The sequence below is a fragment of the Nanorana parkeri genome, unplaced genomic scaffold (genome assembly GCF_000935625.1).
Source record: "Nanorana parkeri isolate BGI_ZX_2015 unplaced genomic scaffold, ASM93562v1 scaffold278, whole genome shotgun sequence".
NCBI lineage: Eukaryota > Metazoa > Chordata > Amphibia > Anura > Dicroglossidae > Nanorana > Nanorana parkeri.
In genome coordinates, this window is record NW_017306546.1 from 629,508 (window position 1) to 637,646 (window position 8,139).

At 45.6% G+C, this 8,139-nt stretch overlaps 1 protein-coding gene across 1 annotated transcript in view; it reads left to right on the top strand.

The window, feature by feature from the left end:
* CCDC181 (coiled-coil domain containing 181) overlaps positions 1–8,139 on the top strand; it is a 32,307-nt gene that overhangs the window by 684 nt on the left and 23,484 nt on the right. The window lies entirely within an intron of this gene.

Genomic DNA, 8,139 nt, shown 5'->3' on the forward strand with positions numbered 1-8,139 from the left:
CTATGCGATCCGGGCTGGCTGGCTGGATCAGGCAGACGCGCCCTCCAATCAGGCAGTGTAGAGGGCCGCCCGCAGTGGCCTCGGAAGAGCGAGCGGCCCCCGATGACAGCCAGTTGATCGTGTCAGGGAGAGGGAGCCATGGCTTCGTTTAGCGGGGGTCGTGACGGCGCCCCCCCCCTCAGTCCTGCGCCCGGGGCAAGTGACCCCCCCGCACCCCCGGTTGTTACGCCACTGTTCCCTATACAAAGTGAACATGCTTTACTCCTTTAGTAAAACAAATCCTATAGTTTCTCACATTTTTGGAAAAATTGTGTGGAGAGGGGCATTGCTAGACCCTGGCAACTGAGTGCTCCAGGTCTTCTATTAAATGCCCTGGGTCCTCTACATAGTGCCCCAAATCTTCTATTAAGTGTCCTGAGTCTTCTACTGAGTGTCCGCGTCTTCTAACAAGTGCATCAAGTCTTTTATTGAGTGCCCTGGGTCTTCTACATAGTGCCCATGGTCTTTCATTGAGTGCCCCAGTTCTTCCACATAATGCCCCAGAGCTTTTGAGTGTCCCAGGTCTTCTACTGAGCGCCTTGGGTCCAGGGCCAGCCTTAGGCCTTTAGGCGCCTTGTGCAAGAAAGCTTTACAGTGCCCCTCAGTGACCACTCCCCTCAATGACCACAACCCTCAATAACCACACCCATTTTCCCAATATCCGCACCATTTAACCGCTTGCCGTCAGCCCCTTTGTGAAAAAACGGACGGACGGCAGAATCACATGGGCGGGTTGCCGACATTAGACGCGCACGTTAGACATTATTGTGCGCACGTGCAGAAAAAACTTGCCCGTTCTTTACAGCTGTTACCGGCTGTTTCACATACAACCGATCGGCGGCTGTATAGCCGCCGATCCGCATTCACCTGTCAGTCATCTGGCTACTATAGCCAGAGAGAAGTAGCTGATGAAGCAGATCTGTGACAGTCTCATTGTCACAGGTCGGCTTAGAACTATGAGGTGAGTGGAAATCACTCATCTCATAGTTCTCCTTTAAGCCCCAAAGAAACATTAAAAAGTATGATAAAAATAAAACTTCTATTCAAAGCTGTTAAACTTGTAGCACAATATAAGTATTCTTATTAAATAAAACAACAGGAGGCAAACAAGTGATAAACAATAAATGTCAAACTAAAATAGTGTCTATAAAAATAAAGTGTCGGGTTGTCATGCCGACCCTTTCTTCAAGTAAGTGCATCTAGAAAAGTAAAAATAGAAAACAGAACACAAAACCGACTACATGTTAAAATTAATTTATTACTATTTGCCTGAATATACAAAAAATGTATTCAGACACATAACAATTTGTTTGAGAATGTGAGGCAGCCATGTTGGCCACTGGCGTGTTCTGCGAATGCGTGCCACCATCTTGGAGGCGGGGAGCATGACGTCACATGACGCCATGCATGCAGACGTCACACGCCGATATAGGAGCTGCCATCTTGGCGTATACCTAGATATACACCAAGATGGCGGCACCCAACACGTGCGGTGTCATATGACATCATGCGCCCTGCCTCCAAAATAGCATAATTTTTTTTATAATGAAACGAATGAAACGTCTTTAGTTTTCATTAATTTCATCTGAAATGAATTCTTAGTCTTTGCACAGTTTAATAACTGATGATACTAAAACATTTACTGTGACGGACTGAACCGTCACTGGGGCTGCTGGAGGAGCCTGAGGGCTAGCCTCCTTCCTAGAGATTATGGACCAATCCCTATTTGCCCTGTTTCGAGTCCTTATTTGCATGGCCAAGAGGACCTAGGTGAGGACTGGAGGATACTTTGCAGTTGACCAATAGGAAGGTTGTCGGTTGGGCCACCTTCAAACTGTTGTTTATAAAAGTGTGTGTGTGCATCCAATAAACGAGATTCCTGTTTGAACTTACATACAGCCCGCCTGGTGTTTGTTCTGAGCTATCACCACTGGATACGAACGGCACATAGCTGTAGTTCGAATCCCAAATTATCGGATGTCCGAAATATCAGACGCTGCAGTCTGAAATCTAAGGAGTGCCGGGAGAGTGGAACCGAGCGAGCAAGGGGCTCGTTACATTGGTGGCAGCGGTGGGATCTGCTCTCCAATTACTGGGACACTCCAAACCACCACAGGGAATGACCAGCTATGCAGCCTGCAAGAGAGACACGCTGAAAGACCTGCTTGAGAGCCGAGGAGGGACCGCTGGGACAAAAGAACAAGGCCACCCTGATCAGTGAGCTAGCCGACATGGATCAGAGGGATGGTGATGCTGGACCCCGGTCAGTTGGATACTTGTTTCAGCAACTGGTTCGACAGCGGGTGACATTATATGGTGCCAACCCATCAGAGACCGCCATACAGAATGCCATTAGAGGCATCCAGCTGCAGGATGAGCGACAAGAGAAAGAACTAGAGCGGCAACATGAGTGGAGAATGGCGCAACTACGGCAATCAGAGACACGGCCTCTTTCCCCAGCGGCAGAGGGAGTTCCAGTGAGAGGAGGCAGACGGCCTCTCTCCCCAGCGGCAGAGGGAGTTCCAGGGAGAGGAGGCAGACGGCCTCTCTCCCCAGCGGCAGAGGGAGTTCCAGGGAGAGGAGGCAGACGGCTTCTCTCCCCAGCGGCAGAGGGAGTTCCAGGGAGAGGAGACATACGGCCTCTCTCCCCAGCAGCAGAGGGAGTTCCAGGGAGAGGAGGCAGACGGCTTCTCTCCCCAGCGGCAGAGGGAGTTCCAGGGAGAGGAGGCAGCCAAACTTTCTCCCCAGCAGCAGGTGGAGCATCTGCAAAAAGGTGCAGTGGATACTTGTTCCCAGTGGCAGTCTTTGTCCCAGGGAGGGGAGGCAGCCATTCTCACTCCCCAGCGGCAGGCCATGGTGCAGGGAGGTGTAGGGTCCCTCAACACCCCCCAGCGGCAGTTTGTTTTCAGGAAATCAGATGCCGGACATGTAAATTTGTCTTGTCCGACTAAGGCCCCATTCACACTGAGCGATTTATGGAGCGATTTTTGCAGCGATATCGCTCATATTTCCGCGCTATATCGCTCTATGTAGCTTCACCAATACATTTCAATGTAGCTATTCACATCTCGTCGCTCAATATTACTCAATATCGCTCAATATCGCTTGTAGCTCGTCGCTGGTAGCTTGTCGCTTCTACATGACCCTTTTTTAGAGCGATTTTGAGCGATATTGCTCCTGATTGCATACAGCCCAATAGGAAGATGTCGCGCGACACGTCGCTCAAAGTCACACGATTTCCATGTCGCTCAGTGTGAATGGGGTCTTACACAGCTTCAGACCAGTTGGCTGTCTGGTATCTGGTTAGTCTACTGTTGGGAGGGGAGAAATGTGACGGACTGAACCGTCACTGGGGCTGCTGGAGGAGCCTGAGGGCTAGCCTCCTTCCTAGAGATTATGGACCAATCCCTATTTGCCCTGTTTCGAGTCCTTATTTGCATGGCCAAGAGGACCTAGGTGAGGACTGGAGGATACTTTGCAGTTGACCAATAGGAAGGTTGTCGGTTGGGCCACCTTCAAACTGTTGTTTATAAAAGTGTGTGTGTGCATCCAATAAACGAGATTCCTGTTTGAACTTACATACAGCCCGCCTGGTGTTTGTTCTGAGCTATCACCACTGGATACGAACGGCACATAGCTGTAGTTCGAATCCCAAATTATCGGATGTCCGAAATATCAGACGCTGCAGTCTGAAATCTAAGGAGTGCCGGGAGAGTGGAACCGAGCGAGCAAGAGGCTCGTTACATTTGCTATCACCAGGTTCTGAATGGGGAGGAGCCTCTGTAGTGAGTGGTTCTTTCCATTCAGAAATTCATGAATAAACAGGAAGTGTAAATCACATCCTGTTCATTCATAACTGGGGACACATAGTACTATGTGTCCCCAGTTTTTTACAAACACTGGAGTGATCAGACACTCCAGTGTTTGTCCTTCACACACAGTGGATCGGAAAATATCATTGATTTTTACCCATCCTCCGCTCGACCACGCACACAGCCGCTGTCATCTTGAAACTGACAGGATGACAGCTGCTCCGCTTTTCTCACCGTTCGGCCGTCCTGAAAGCTGCGGCTTCTCTCCTCCTCACCGCTCGGCCATCCGTCATGAGAGCGCTCCCCCACCCTACCAGGCTTCAGCAGACAGTTTCTCCTCGGAACCCCCGCGGCCCATACAGGCCGGCCCTGCTTGGGTCTTCTATTGCGTGCCACAGGCTTTCTACTGAGTGCCCCTGGTCTTCTGTTGAGTGCCCCTGGTCTTCTACCGAGTGCCTCAGATGTTCTAGTGAGTGCCCCAGATCTTCTATTGAGTGCCCCTGATCTTCTGCTGAGTAACCTCTTTCTTCTAATGAGTGCCCCAGGTCTTCTATTGAATGCCTGGGGTTGTCTTATAAGGGCCCCAGGTTTTTAACTGAGTTCCTCAAGTCTTCTACTGAGTACTCCAAGTCTTCTATTGAGTGCCCCAGATCTTCTATTGAGTGCCATTTGCAATGATTGTTGCTGTCACCAAAAGAATAGTCTTTTAAACAAACACATCAACCTTTGCTGAACTGTGTTTCACACACTCTTATGCTTTAAAGCAATGATAACTAATTTCTTTTCAACTCTCTTTGCTCATATTTGCATATTACAGCTATAGTGTTACCTTGGAGAACTTTAGAACAATATCCCTATACCCAACTGACAACAGAAGATAAATATCTTATCTGGGTGAAAGCCTTGAAACCATTCTCAGAAGAAATATAGATATACCTCAGATCAGTTAGAATATTGCAAAAGATAACAAGTTTAATTTTTAAAAGCAGTTAACTTGTCACATTGGTCATATTTACTGTTAGGAATGTGTTATACCTATTCATTTTTGTAGTAAACAAGATATCCATATCAGCTCTTTGACTTCGGATCCATGTCAGGAACGGTAAATAGACCAAAGGGAAGAAAGGAAAAAAAGAAATAGAGAGAGAGAGTAGAGGGAAGGTATAAAGAGGGCCAAGAATAAGCCTCAACCAGTTTTTGCCATCGTAATGCTACAACATTTCAATCTAGGTGCCTGGAAGTGCCCAGGGTCTTTTAGTGTGTGTGATCATTACTGAGCAGGAGGGAGAATACTTCCATATGCCATTTACAGATACATGGTACAGATAAATGAACAACCCACACATGGATAGAGAGAAGTCCTGTAATTGGGAAAGAACAGTTCCTTTCAATTTACATAAACAGAATAAATAATATTGTGTATGCTGATTACTATTACTGTATTATCATAATTTACACACAGGAGCTGATTTACTGAAGGAGTATAGACTGTTCACTTTGCATTGTGCATTTCCCCTTATTTTAGTGAATGAGGTGAAGCTCTTCTGACTTCAATCATCATGTGCAAACAAAAATACTGGTGTTTAATGCACATGATTGGGTATTCTTTGCAAAGTGAGTTTTCACTACATTCACTAAGCTAAGGGAACATTCCCTATCAGTGGCGTAACCAGAGTTATGGGCGCCCGGGGCAGAACATTTTTTTCGCCCACACATAGTGCCCCAGATCTTCTATTGAGTGCCTTGGATCTTCTACTGAGTGCCTCGGGTCTTCTAATAAGTGCACCAAGTCTTCTATTAAATGCCCTGGGTCCTCTACACAGTGCCCTGGGTGTTCTACATAGTGCCAAAGGTCTTCTACTGAGTGCCCCTGGTTTTCTACTGAGTGCCCCAGGTCTTTTAATGAGTGCCTCAGATGCTCTACTGAGTGCCACAGGTCTTCTATTGAATGCCTGGGGTTGTCTAATAGGGGCCCCAGGTTTTCAACTGAGTGCCTCAAGTCTTCTTCTGAGTACTCCAAGTCTTCTATTGAGTGCCCCAGATCTTCTATTGAGTGCCATTTGCAATGATTGTTGCTGTCACCAAAAGAATAGTCTTTTAAACAAACAACCTTTGCTGCACTGTGTTTCACACACTCTTATGCTTTAAACCAGTGGTTTCTCAACCTGTGTAACCTCAGGACCCAGATTTGTCCTTGGTCATTAAGTCACGCCCCAAGTCGCACTGCAATGGAATGCAGGGCATTGCAGTACCAGACGTTCGGGTGCAGGCAATCGAACTGTGAGCATTTGGGGTTTCATTCAAAATAATGGAAACACAATACACCTTCCACACCAGAACGCACAGTAGGTGCAATTGTGTGGTACAGTGCATTAATCAAATGGGACTGTGCAATTACTGTACTAGTGTGAACGGACCCTCAAAAACGCTGACAGACATGCTTGCAACCACAGAAATAATACCACACACTCAGACATTCTCAAAGTTCCACCCAGTCTCCCTACCTTATAAGAACTGGAGTGGATCCTCAGCTTGGGGTCCAGTGTGGGCTGTTGTGCTGTGATGGAGCTCCATCCATATGTGCATTGTTTGTACAACTCCGTTGCATGCCCTGTAGAGGTGCCGGGAGCCAGAATGTGACATCAGTCCAGTCCAGGCACCTCTACAGTGCACATGTGGAAGCTGTGAGCAGTGTACATGTGGATGGAGCTCCTCTTTGGCCATACTTCCAGCTCCGCCAACTCAAGCTGACACACAGGGCCGGGCATCATATTTTGAATGGGTGCTCGGTGCGAGAACTGATGGTGCCGAGATAGGGGGAGGCTGAGGAGTCTCTCACCTAGAAAAGTCAAAGGCATAAGGCGACCCACTGAACATGGGGTCACGACCCACTTTTCGGTCACGACCCACCAGTTTAGAACCAAGGTTTTAAAGCAATGATAACTAATTTATTTTCAACTCTCTTTGTTTATATTTGCATATTACAACTATAGTGTTACCATGGAGAACCTTAGAACAATATCGCTATATCCAAATGACAACAGAAGATAAATATCTTATCTAAGTGAAACCCTTGAACCCATTTTCAGAACAAATATAGATATACCTCAGATCAGTTAGAATATTGCAAAAGATAACAAGTTTAATTTTTAAAAGCAGTTACGTTGTCACATTGGTCCGATTTACTGTTAGGAATGTGTTATAACTATTAATTTTTGTAGTAAACAAGATATCCATATCAGCTCTTTGACGTCGGATCCATGTCAGGAAATGTAAATAGGCCAAAGGAATGAAAGGAAAAAGAATTAGAGAGACAGTAGAGGGAAGATATAAAGAGTACAAAGATATATAAAGATACAATAAGCCTCAACCACTTTTTGCCACCGTATGCTACAACATTTCAATCTAGGTGCCTGGAAGTGCCCAGGGTCTTTTCGAAATCTAGCAATGTCTCTACCCAAAGATATAGGACCTCGGGACAGTTTGTAAAATGAGGAGGGCTGTCTTGCAGAAGGATGCCTGCAAAAATAGATGCTAAAATGTGATCTGATCTCCAACTAAATCAACATAACACATTTAAAAATTAACAAATACCATTCACTTTTTGCCACATGGATATACACTGCATGGAGAGAAAAAAGTCACCACCAGGATTTAGCTAAGCAAATATGTAAGAGCCTTCCATTGGATAATAGGTCTAGGTTAAGCAATGTTATGCCCCCAAAAAATGAGGTCAGCTGCCTACCTGAATATACTGAATGACCAGGTTTTCCATCAATCAATGGTCAGATCGCCCTTGAGCTTTTTAGCCTATCTGCTTCTACATCATTACAAAACCTTATTATACAATGGAAAATTTGTGGTTCAGAAACCTTTCGCTTCCTATCATGCATTCTCACACGGTACATTTGGTTCTCTTTCTTAGTCAATTTCAGCTGCTTTCTGTCAACTAACATTCATGTATGGGAACAAATTGTTCTATTATTATGTGTGTACTGTATGTGATTGAATAAGACTGATCAAAGCAGTTGTTATATTGAATGAACCTAATAATCTTCATAGGAGCCTGCATTGCCTGTTTTTAAACAAGGGATATTATATGTTCAAATGTTTATATGTATGTATAAGTATATGTTTATATGTTCCATGTTCAAATGCATCCAATTATGCCTAAAAACCCTCAGCTTGAAAATAAAGGGAACTGCAACTGTCAGATTTTTCAGATGAATGAGTGGTACAGTTAAACGGATTGTGGAGCAGTTTTGTACTTTTAGGGCCAATATATATA